At 42.1% G+C, this 12,775-nt stretch overlaps 1 protein-coding gene across 9 annotated transcripts in view; it reads left to right on the forward strand.

The window, feature by feature from the left end:
- SASH1 (SAM and SH3 domain containing 1) overlaps nt 1-12,775 on the forward strand; it is a 288,978-nt gene that overhangs the window by 126,329 nt on the left and 149,874 nt on the right. The gene's annotated exons all lie outside the window — the stretch shown is intronic.

The following is a 12,775-nucleotide window of genomic DNA, read 5'->3' on the forward strand; positions in this document are numbered from 1 at the left end:
GAGAAAAGGAACCATAGCCTTACTCAGCACCACCACCACCAACTTTATACTTGGTTGTGCGTGCAGTTCTTCCACTTGTAGAAGTTACAGGGGATTTGTTGTTACATGTTTGGGGCTAAAAACAATTGGGGCTTGTTTTGTTTAAATGTCTTGTGTATTTTGAAATGTCCAGTAATGTTTTCAAACCGCCCTTGGACTTGGCATACTTTCTGACAAATAGTTCTTCTGCATGGAGAGTGGAGCTTGACTCGGTGGAGGGTTCCTGCCTGGGGGTATTATTAGATTTATTTGGATGGAGCTGTCGGTAGGCAGGTAGACAGAGGAATTGCCTGGATGGGGGTTTTGAGAGTCAGACATCTTAATGTACGCGTTAAAAGTCAACTTTTGCTTAAAGGTTTGGAGTTGGCAGTGGTGTAGATCATCAGAAAAGGCTGTGAATTTACTCTCGGATCTTTAATTTTTCAAGTGTGAGGTCTGGTTTTGAGAGAGAAACTCCCTCTTCGGAATGATGAACTATGTATCCTTTTTAGCATAGTAATTAAGCTCTTAGGCTTAATTACTGACTATATGACCAAGTTATTCAATGCCTCTGATCTTCAATTTTGTCACCTGAAAAGGAAGGCAAAAGAGCCTTTCTTAGGTTTTTTGAGATTTAGCTAACTTGCTGTGTATGTAGTAACTCAGGATATTGTCTGGCTTATAGTAGTTGCTCAATAAACGATAGTTCTCTCATAATTTCTCCTCCCCTCCCTCTCCCTGACCCCCCGTGTTTCATTATTTGCTTTAAGGTCCCGTTTATTTCATTTTCAGAGGTCCATTGGTGTTAGGATTGCTACTGTATAGAGAATCAGAGAGGGTTTGTCAAAGATTTCTGTCTGCTCCTCTCCCTCTCTGGCACTTTTTAAAGAATGTATATATTTAAAAATCTAAAACCGCCTGTCTTGGCATTTTCTGAACATTGCTAGTGAATATAGTCCTGCAGTGAAACCCCAGAAAACCCAATGGGCATTTGAAAGTTATGGTGGCAGATTGTTTTTTTAAATTTGCCGATGGGCGGGAAGCTTATCTTATTTCTTGCTTAGATCTCGCTAAATTATCAGTTACTGAGAAATGGATCTGATAACATCACCTGATGTCCTTTCTAGGGCATAGGCTGGGGAGTGGAGAGTGGGAGGGGCTCACTTAAATGGAAGGGGGTGCTCAGCGTTGTTTGGAGGGGAGGGTTGGCAGGTGGCACTGTCTGAAAATGTATTCTTTCCCTGGCAGATTCCAGGGCTGTTGGGTCAACTGTAGCCGAGTGTTCTCTGGTGGAGTTAAGAGGTGGGGTAGGGCTTGAGAAGCTCAGAGCTGCTCCTCAAAGGGCAGATGCAGGCGAAGAGAAAGTATGTGCTTCTTACAGAACTAGTTCCGTGTGAGGCTGGAAAAGAGCGTGAAGATCGTCTCAGATAGGTTCTACTCACGTTTACCCATTTCTTTTTGAAGCGTTATACCTTGAACAGCAGAATTGCCCCTTACTAAAACCCAGAAGACATGGGTTACCTCTCCTCTTTACCTGCCTGGAGAAAGTCACATGGTTTAAAGGAAAGAACTCTTAGGGCAATGGGGGGATAAGGACACATATATAATACCTTAGTCAAAGAAATTTTTTTTAAAAAAGGAAGGAACTCTTTTCCACGAGAAAGCTGTCATCCAAGTGTTTATAGAAAACTGCAACTTGGGGAACTGTATCAAGGCACTAATAGATGCCTTTCTCTGTTCTTACTAAGATTTTTTTTTTTAAACACAATTTCCTTCATTTTTGTATTTAAAATAAGGGATTTTGCAATCTCTCGGCCTAGTCAGGTGAAGTGGCTTGACCAATGGCATTCGCATCTGATTAGCTGACAATGTCAGACTGCATCCCAGGTCTCTGACCTCCACCATCAGGAGCCTGATGCCACGAGATTCTCCAAAGCGAACCATCCTAGATCAACTTGGTAGAAATGTAATTTCATCGAGTATTTTAGGAAAATGCTATTTGAAAGAGTGTTTTTCAGGACTGAACTGGAGGAGGGGAGTAGAGCTAGCGAGGGGTATACACGTCCAAACATTCTAACAAGGGTTCAGGCCCAGTTGCTACTTTATTCATTTAGGTTCATCAAAGGCCTTGGTCGGCAAACTGCAGCTCTCGAGCCACATTCGGCTCTTTGGCCCCTTGAGTGTGGCTCTCCCACAAAATACCACGGCCTGGGCAAGTCTATTTGGCTCTCAAAAGAAATTTCAATCATTGTACTGTTGATATTTGGCTCTGTTGACTAATGAGTTTGCCAACCACTGATCTAAGGTGTAAAAATCAAACCTCCAGGCCTATGAGGTTAACACTTTTTTTTTATGTGAATGAGCAGTTTCTGCCCTCGGGAGGATTTTGTTGGTGTGAATCCTGGGAAGGGTGTTGCCCTGGAGACTTATATCTCACTCAGTAAATACGGTAGTTGAGTTTATCAGGATACATTTTGCATTTAAATTAATCTAGTCCAGCACAGTTCCTCAACCTGTAGTTGCTTTTAGCTAATTGTTAACAAAATGCTTATTTAGAGAAGAAATAATGGCATAATTTATGGCATGAAATTGCATGAGCCCTGCTTGAATGAACAAATGCTAATAAGTGAATATGTAAATAGAGAGGAGAAAATGAGTTTAGCAAAACATTATCAATCGTGAATGCCTGGAGGGCAGGGTCAGTGTTTTACTCATTTTTCTATCTCCAGTGCCTGGGACTGATTGGGTGCTGAGAACATGGTTTTATTGAATAATAATAATAATAATAAAAAAAGCACAGAAGGATGTGCTTCTTCCTTTGATGTGCAGAAGCCAGATCAAAATTCAGTGCCTCATGTACCTGCTGTAAGGGGGTAGACATTACAGATGTTAATATATGGTGTCGTGCCGAAACTACCTCTTGCACAATTTCATCATGCCAGTGAAACTCCTGGTGCTCACTGGGAACAGGAACGGCCAATTGTGAAGAGTGCTCTTCTGTTCTCTAACTCGGCAACATGTGGTCTGCCTGGGTTTTCAAAGCATGTCACCTTTCACCATGGCATGCTTAGACTTTTGCTGAGAAGAGCAGATGGAGTTAGAATCCCATGGGGTTCACTCTCTGTCATCTTTACTGTGTGTTGCATTCCTTTTTTTGTGGGGAGGCGCTGAGGATAAGATGTTTTTGAGAGTGGGAATTGCTAAGGTAACGAGATGTGGTTAGTTAGAGTTGGTAGATCAGTTTTGGAGTGCTGATTATCCATCGGGTAAGTTCTGGTTCTTAAGTTTTTCCTCTTGAATTCAAGGGCCTCTTAAAGCCAAGCTCAGCCTACTTACTTGTTAGTTGGGAATGGAGGGGAAGAGAATTTGTAAGTGACTATTGTTTTCAAGATCCTGCAAGAGGTACCTCCCCCTACCTTATACTTCCTCTGTTCCGTGCTCTGTTCCTACAGTTTACACCCATTTCCTAGCCTTGCTTAGAGAATATCCTTTGTATAGAGATACTCTGGGCCTTTTCCCTCCTCTGAAGCCTTTGCAATCTGCAGAAAAGTATGTCATAGACTTCAGTCTATAAATGTTAGGTTTATCCAGATTTGCCTTTTTTTTTTTTTTTTTTTTTAAAAGGAGACCCGCCTTTGCTTTGTAGTGTTATGGAAAGTGTGGGGGAGGGGAGATGTTAGTGAGATCCCTAAGGGAGCTTTTGAAATGCAAACTCCTTTGAAAGCAGCAGTTTACATATTCCTTGGGTGGTGTATTCCTTGTACTGGTCAGCTGATGACTTAATTAATGTTAGGTCTTGGAATTGGAGAGTCAGCCCCAGTTTCAAATATTCTGACTTCATCTTAATTTTATGTTTCTGTTAGCCAGCCCCACAGTTTCTGGCTTTTTTAAGTGGGGGAGTTGCAGGGTGATACATGGGAGGGATTGAGGAAAATTTATAAGGGATGGAGGTTGAAGGACTCCAGGGAGCAAAGTCAGGAGCCCAGCAGGGACCACACCAGTCCGCCTTTCATAATTCTTGCCCAGCTAAATATCTTGCTGTCAAAGAGACCCGTGCACTAGGATGGCCTTCTATGTGCCCCATTCTGCCCTCATATGTCATTTTGTACCTTGAAACTCTTCCGTTTTCAACCTAATTATTATTACTGACATCCTGGTTTTCACTGTTTTCTTCAACTTCTCAAAATCGAAGGTTTTCTTGGGGAGGGGGAGGAGGTGGAAAAATGGAGGAGTGAAGGGGAGGAGGTGGAGCTCACTGTCCTGCATCCCTGTGTCTTGCTGGGCCCTTCCCGTTCTTGATACTCTCATTGTGACCAGTTCCCATTTTACAGGGGAGAGGTAAACACCCCTGTCCTAAGTCACACACTTAGGAAACAGCCGATGGGAGTGGAATCATGTGTGATTTCCTGGAAATTAATTCCTAGTTGCAGTGTTATAGTTCATTCTATCACATGTCTGTTGAGATATTGACTGTCCATCTTTTTCCTTGAGCTTTTGAGCTAAGTACTAGCAATATGTGCCCCTGGCTTCCAGAAAGACAGTTTTGTGGTAACAACATCAGCCCCGAGACTGCAGGAGCAGTGTGGACAGGGAGTCAGCAGCACTGAGTGGACTTGGGGCAGTGTGGTGCCAGGGAGACCAGTTCCCAGAAATGCCAACTGATCTGGGCCCTGGTAGTGTGTAGGTTTTCCCCTGTGGTGAGGGTTCAAGGGAAAGAAGGAAGGAAGCACCTGCTGGGCAGGGAATAAAGATGGGGGAGCTCAGGGCACTGAGGGGCACCACGGGACCAGGTCCTGAGGGCGAGGGTGGGGTAGCTGGAACCATTCTGTAGGCTCCAGTGAGAAGCTGTCGCAGAATTTTCAGCTGGCGTGTGACACGATCACTTCTGTGTTTTATGAAAGTAGTATTTGTGGGTGATGAGTTGGTGATGAATCTGGAAGGAGAATACTTGAGTGGTCCAGGCAAGAGAAGATGAGGGCCTGGACTAGATGCTGATGAAACGTATCAGTTATGTATCGTCTGGCTTCCATTAGGTCCAATATTACTCAATATCTGAAAGTAATCAAGGGCTCCCTGATAGCTTTCTTTTTGATAATTCTTTTAAGTTCAAGAGTAGGCTGGGTGAATGAAAGAGATCTTGAGAGATGTGATAGTCTTTTGATTTTTTTGTTGTTGTTCTGAAGAAATATCTATGTACACACACACACACACACACACACACACACACACACACACCTATTTCTTGTCTCTGTGTATTGGAGGAATGATGTAGGTCCTTAAAAGAAGGGAATTATTACTTATAATGATGTGAACACAATACTGGAGCTAAATGATCTTTAATTCCATCTTTTCAAAGCTGATTCTGGAGGACAGTGAAGTAGGGGAAATATTCAGTTGTGCAGATGGATTCATCAGCAGATCTGTAGCTCAAGTTTATGAAGGACGTAAGAAGAAAACCTATAACTAGTGGTTTATTTAATGTACTGTCTGCTTCAGACTGAACTATCATAATCTCACTGGGATGTACGATGTGCTTACCCATGGCTTCCACACATTCTTATCATACAGTAGAAATAAAATTGATCTCAAAATAGTGAATTTAAATGGATGGAGGCTAAGGCTCTAAGAGTTAACTGTACCATATAATACCAGTGAGTAAAGACTAAGATTGTAAGAATGAACCAGATCTTTAGACTAATTTTGAGGTAAAATATGTATGTATAACCTCTTGGATCTGTCATTTTTCAGATGGCATGCCCATTTATTAATTAATTTACCTTTGGTAACAGGACCTGAAAAGGGTGGGTGTGTTCCTCATTAGCTTTGCCCCTAGCCAGCTGTTTGGTTGCATAATCTGTCTCCCTGGGTAGCTTTAATTAGATGCTTCACAGAGATAACCTATCTTACAATTTTTCTTGCTGTCAAGCCTTGTAATAGAGATCACTCCAGCCGGAGACTAGGTACCCGGGCATTATGCTATCTCTGTGACTAAGAAAACAAAAGCTTGGTAATGAGATAGGTTTCCCTCTCCATAACCAGTATTCTTTCTTTTCTGAAGGGATCTCTGGTTGTCTTTCACCTTTCTAAGATGATGGGTGAACAAGGGAATATGTTTGTATCCATAGTGCATGCTCTGAAGACTCTTTCCCCATGTTCCATGGAGATACTTTGCAGCTCTCCGTGGCATCTCTGATGCACAGTTTATAGCTGATTCCGGTGCTTCATCATTGTTTGTCAGTTTGGTTTTACAGCAAGTGGTGAGCAAGGAAGGGCCACTGTGTCTCCCATCTCTCTGTGCCAGATTGTAGCTTCCTTCTCTCCCTAACATGCAGACAATGGAAGAAGTAAAAGTAAAGGAAAAAAAATAAATGCATCTAATTGTCATTTTAACTACAAGTGCTATTGAGGATAACATTTTGGTATGTGCCCTGAGCCCTCGTTACTTTTAAAATTCATTCCAGTTAATTTTGTGGACTCTAATACTTTTGCCTAAGACTTTCTATCAACCAACAAATTGTGGGTTTTTTTTTTTTTCCTTTCTTCTTTTTTACTATAGCTAAAGAAAAAAATGTTTATATGGGTTTTTTGGATGCTTGTAAAAAATAGAGTGTTTCACTATGAAGTTATAGCAGAAGAAATGAATATTATAGTTCAAAAATAAATATCTTTGCCCTGGCAGGTTTGGCTTAGTGGATAGAAGGTCGGCCTGTGGACTGAGTCCTTCTGTATTCGATTCCGGTCAAGAGCACATGTCCGGGTTGTGGGCTCCATTCCCAGTGGAGGGCGTGCAGGAGGTAGCAGATCAATGGTTCTCATCATTGATGTTTCTATCTCTCTCTCCATTCCTCTCTGAAACCAATTTTTAAAAAAGGTATCTTTGTATTGGCTTACCTCCATTTTCAGAGGACTTTGAAGACCTCATTTATATAAAATAAACCATTAACACTTTCACAAATGTGGAAATGCCCAGGGGTTAAAAAAATATATTATTTTAAGTGTAAACAACAATACCATAATCCTACACACCTATAACAATGGTGAAAACCTACTGATGACACCAAATGCTGAAGAGGGTGTGGAGCAACAGGAACGCTTGTTCATTGCTTGGGGGAGTGATAAACAGTACAGCTGACAGTTTGGCTATTTAGAAGTCCAATGCGCTATCCATTGCGCGACGGAGCCACCCTAGTTTGGCGATTTATTACCAAACTAAGCACACGCTTACCACTCAATCCAGCTACCACTCAGTCCAGCAGTCATGCTCCTTGGTTTTTACCCAAAGGAGTTGAAAAGTTAGTCCCACAAAACAAATCCGCACTCAGATGTTTCTAACAGCTTTATTCCTACCTGCCAAAAAAACATGAAAGCAACCAAGATGTCTTTCAGTAGGTAAATGGATACATAAATCGTGGTACATCTGGAGAATGGAAAATTATTTAGTGCCGAAAAGAAATGAGGGTATGTAGGTCCATTAGTTCTTACAAAAGTACCAGCCTGGTGGGTATGATGGCTTTTTTTCGAAAAGAAACGAGCTATGAGAGGACATGGAGGAGGCATAGATGTCTCCTCAGGGAAAGAAGCCCATCTGAAAAAAAGGTTTCTGATTCTTCCTGTTGATGTAAGAAACACCCAAACCTGTGGATAATTTTACTAGTTTGTTTTGGAGCCCAGACTGAGGACCTGCTGGGGAGCAAGGTCTCAGATGCTCCGGATGACAACAGCTTTGCCGTTTCTTTTATGCATTAGGAATTAAGGAGAGGATGCAAGCGAAATTACCTGAAGACGGGAGAAAGCAAGGCAGGGGTTGGACTATAGGATGGTTCTGTGATCTCGTGCTTGGGAATGAGGGGGTGGGAAGGGGGTGTTTCCAAGGTGTGTTAACCTAGATATACAGAAACAATGGACAGGACCTGCTGGGGGCAAAGATAAGCCCTGACTGAAGAAGTTGTCTGCCTGGGACGTGACTGCCCACAGTGACCCGCCAGCTTAGGAATGTAGGTCAGAGCACCACGTGAGGTTACTTTACCGTAGATTCCCTGTCTTTATCTACGTGACTATGGTATTTGAGAAAAGGCAAAACGGTGGAGATTAGTGAAAAAAGATCAGTGATTGCCCTGGGTTAGAGGATAGAGAGGGATAATAGGTGGCAGACAGAATATTTTTATAATGGTGAGCACAAGTCATCATAGATTGCCCAAGCCTGTGGAGTGTACACCACCCAGAGTGAACTGTAATGTAAACTGGATTTTGGCGATTATGACAGGTCAGTGTAAGTCCATTAGTTCTTACAAAAGTACCAGCCTTGGGGGTACGATGGCTTTTTTTCAGTACTGCCAAGCAGCTCTTCACTTCTTACAGACAAGGACCAGGTGCCACACAAGTTCAGGGTTCAGTCCCAAAGTCTGCCTCCGTTTCACATGCCAGATTCAGGCTGAGGTTGTTCCCCCTGCTTCTGAGCAACTGGCTGTAAATAGGAGGTACCCATCACCCCTTCTTTGGGTTCGCTTAGTTTGCACAGCAGCCCACTGAACTCAGGAAACCAGTTAGTTACTAGATTAGTCAGTCCACGTGGATTACTGGAACAGCCAGATGGAAGAGCCGCAGTAAGGCTGAGGGTATGCAGGAAGGGACACAGAGCTTCTCCCCACATCTCCCTGAGCTCCACAGCCCGGAGGCTCTCAGAACTCTGTCCTTTGGGGTTTGAAGGATGCATGTTTGATTAAATTATTGGCCACTCGTGTTTGAATGCAGTCTCCAGCTCTTATCCCTTCCCTGGCAGTGAGGTGAAGGTTTGAGCCTGAAAGTTCTTACCCTCTAATCACTTGGTCTTTCTGGTGATCAGACGCCAGACATCAATGCCACCCCTATAAATTTAATAAGAAAACTGAAAATTACTATCTCTTAGAAAACAGAAAGCTCGTTTTTAGAGTACTTAAGAGTAAGGAGAGTAGTTTAGACTGTCTAGGTTCACACCTGGCCTCAGCATTTAGTGGACATGTGTTACCTGGCTGGGTTCTCTAACCATTTTAAAATATATATATATTTTATTGATTTTTTTTTTTTTTTTTTTTTTTTTTTTTTACAGAGAGGAAGGGAGAGGGATAGAGAGTTAGAAACATTGATGAGAGAGAATCATCGATCAGCTGCCTCTTGCACACCTCCAATCTGGAATGTGCCCGCAACCAAGGCACATGCCCCTGACTGGAATCGAACCTGGGACCTTTCAGTCCGCAGACCGACGCTCTATCCACTGAGCCAAACCGGTTTTGGCTTCCCTACCCATTTTTGTGCCTCGTTATCTGTAAAATGAGGGTGATAGCCACCCACATTATTTGATTAGGTGAGATTAATTGAATCACCAGAAATGCATGGCATATGGTAAGGAGATCATAAATGTTTATCATTAATAATTATTAATAGAACCTTCTTTAGTTAAAATATGAATTAATTTCCCTTCATTTTCATCTTTAAGTGGGGGGGGAATGACCTGATTCTACATGTTGAATTTAGGATTGATATTGATTTAATTTGAGTCAAATGATCTTTTAAAAATACACAACTTAGAAAGAAATGTATAAGTTACTTCTAAGTATTAACCTTCAGATTACATGTTAAGAATTAGGTGTCAAAATATTCTTTATTACTAAAGAGAGAGAATGTGTAAAACTTGTGAAGATATTTGTAATGAAAACATATTTTCTGTTTAATCATGTCCAGATTGCTGTTTTCAATTCTTTTATGACCAAGTGACACCATAATATGAGGTCTTAGTTGACTTATTAGAAACATGCAAAATATTGAAAACATCCACTTAACTAATGATTTTATTTTTTTGAGTGCTAGACTCATGTGAATGTTGATCTTTTTTGTAAAATATTTTCCCAGAGTCTTATCAGATTTAACCACTGTTTCTGTCCAGGTTGCAAATTATTCTTTCTGGATCTGCATCTTAATTAGGAGTCTTCAGTCTCAGTCAAGAATTCATAAAAGTTTTACATGGTAGTATTTTCACCAGCGCCCAGAGCAACCTGCAAACACATCTCAGATGAATGTGGTAGATAATGGCTCATTTCTTAGATAGCTTGTTTATGCACCTAAAGAAAACCTGAAGGAATTTGAAATCTTTGGGAAAGTCTGTAAAGACCATGAACATTTTATGCTGGAAAGAGACAACATTTCATTTCTGAAGCATATTTTATCATGAATTAGTTTTAGGGAAAACTGTCCATGAAAGCATAGCATGAGGACAGGCTAGTTCATACTGGCTTCGACAGCCCGTCGGTCAGACTTAGGTAACATGTGGTTGTCCAGGTGGTAACTTCAGGAAAGCGCCTCATAACACTGATTCATGGCAGTGATTTATCTTGATTGGGAGATTACAAAATGGAAGTTCTGTGATTAGCATTGAAGTAAGTAGGTGTCAAGTGAGCCACAAATGATGGAGTAAAATGCATGCGATGTAACTTGAGCATTCACAAAGTACAGGGTGAACCAAAAGTAGGTTTAAAGTTGTTTGTATGGAAAATAATACAATACTAAAAAAAAAATAATAATGTAAGAATAAACTGCTTTGTATACTCATGACTGTAAACCTACTTTTGCCTTACCCTCTCTGTACTGTTTCAGCAGAACAAAATGCCAGCTGTGACCCCAGATGAGCATTCTCTGTTGGAGAATTCTCTGCTCTTCACTGAAGGGGCTGTGCATCCCGAGCTTTAGAAGCAGGATGCTCGTCTATGTACAATGGGAGAGCTTCCGTAGAAACTGGAGGGAGACAAATAGAATTGATACACTCCTTAAACATCAAGCAATTCAGCAGATGCCTTCCTCTAATAAGAAGAGATAAGAAGATAATATTTACATTGGTGTAACTCCTTGCACTTCTTAGTGTCTTTACATACACCAACCAGTTTAATGCTCTTAAAGCTACCAGAAAGCCAGCTACTGTTCTTCAGCCATCTGAGTGATCTAAGGTTTCCTTTTCAAACACACCCATACTTCACGGACCATGTTTCTATATCCGTAATTCAACAATTGCTCGGTGATTTTGGCGTTGGCAAATTTTGGGTTCTAAAGACACATATTTATGGAAGCAGAGGTGGAACACTGAAGTTGTATCGCTGGGAATGTTTGTAAGTGCCCTCTGAAGTGGACCAGACGCAGATGGATGTGAGCTTTGCTATTCTTTGAGCAGAGTTTGCAGGTGCAGCCAGAAAGTGGCCTGCAGTCTGGGTTTTCCTATTTTCCACACAGGCTGCCCACTCCCGAGGGTCTTGGATGCCAAAGTGTGGGTCAGTGTGGCCTACAGTCCAGAACCTGCAGGCTTACCTCTTCCAAGGAGACAGAAACACAGAAATCTGGCGTCTCCTTGTCACCGGTTTGCCACACATTATAGAACAGCACAGCGTTAGTTCTCATGACCTGCAGTCAGTTCTGTTGTGGAAAACAGGAAGGCCCACTTCCACCACCCTGGGAAAGGCAAGCCCTCCTGTTGTCAGTCAGAAAGGTTTGCGAGCCACAAAGCAGTTTGCCTTTATATTATTAGGCTGGGCTGTTTTTTTTTTTTTGTTTTTTTTTTAAGTCAAGAGACACATAGGCCTATTGTTTGTATACCTGTAGACTGACTTGCAGGCACGTTTGAGGTGGTTCTGCATCAAGTCCTCACATGTAAAGAGAAAATCCAGGGCAAGACTTGCTCGAGGACAGTAGGTTCCAGGTGGTTCCAGAAGATCAGCCAAAGACCAAGCGAACAAGCCAAAGCAAGATGGGTATGCACCCGGAATTTGCTAGTTAGGTCAAGATGAGTAAGAACCAAATTACACAATGCAGTTGGCAGCCAGGATTGATGAGGCCTGGAATGCTGTTTGCGTAGGAGAGTGACAGCAAAGTGAGTGAGGGCTGCGGGTAGGAAACACTGCCTTCTGTTGTCCCGTGGAGGCCCAAGTCAAAACAAGCTCTGTTAGTGCCGAAGAAACCATGCTGACGTGGCAGCAGTGCCTTAGTTGTGATGGACAGTCACTGTTGAACAGCCAGGGAGGTAGCCAAACTCTGAAGTACCTTTTAAAACTAAGGGTGGACACCTTTTTGTTGTTGAAGTTGAACTCACTTCTCTTCAGACCATTAGCAGTCAGTGAATTCGTTCTCTGGCTCCTGGTTTTCTAAGCATTGTGTATCCACTGCCCTTTACAGACTTCTATTTTAAAAATATATAAGCATAGCCCTAGCTGGTTTGGTTCAGAGTGCATAGAGCATGGCCCTCAGATTTGAAAGGTCCTGGGTTCAGTTCTAGTCAAGGGCATGTACCTTGGATGCAGTCTGGATCCCCAGCCCTGGCATGTGCAGAAGGCACGAGTCTATGTGTCTCTCTCACATGTGTATTTCTCTCTCTGTCTCTCCCCTTCCCTTCCACTCTCTCTAAAACTCAATTGGAAAATATCTTCGGATGAGGATTAAAAACAACAACAACAAACAACAACTGTGTGTGTGTGTGTGTGTGTGTGTATACACACGTTTTTGTGGTAATGTAGGGAGAGAATAATTTCCCCCCCCCCTGGAAACCAGAGGAACTTAGACATTCAGTTGTCAACACATTCTTTGGAGGACCTCATTGACTGATTCTTACACAGCTCTACCTGCCATCTTAGTGCTTCAGACCTCAGTGGATAGAACAAAGAACATTATAATTTACTACCCAGTCAACTGTCCCTATTATTTCTTTTCTCAAGAAGTTTGGAGGTTATATTTTTGTGTGATAGTT

Source organism: Pipistrellus kuhlii, unplaced genomic scaffold (genome assembly GCF_014108245.1).
Source record: "Pipistrellus kuhlii isolate mPipKuh1 unplaced genomic scaffold, mPipKuh1.p scaffold_m20_p_5, whole genome shotgun sequence".
In the NCBI taxonomy this organism is placed as follows: domain Eukaryota; kingdom Metazoa; phylum Chordata; class Mammalia; order Chiroptera; family Vespertilionidae; genus Pipistrellus; species Pipistrellus kuhlii.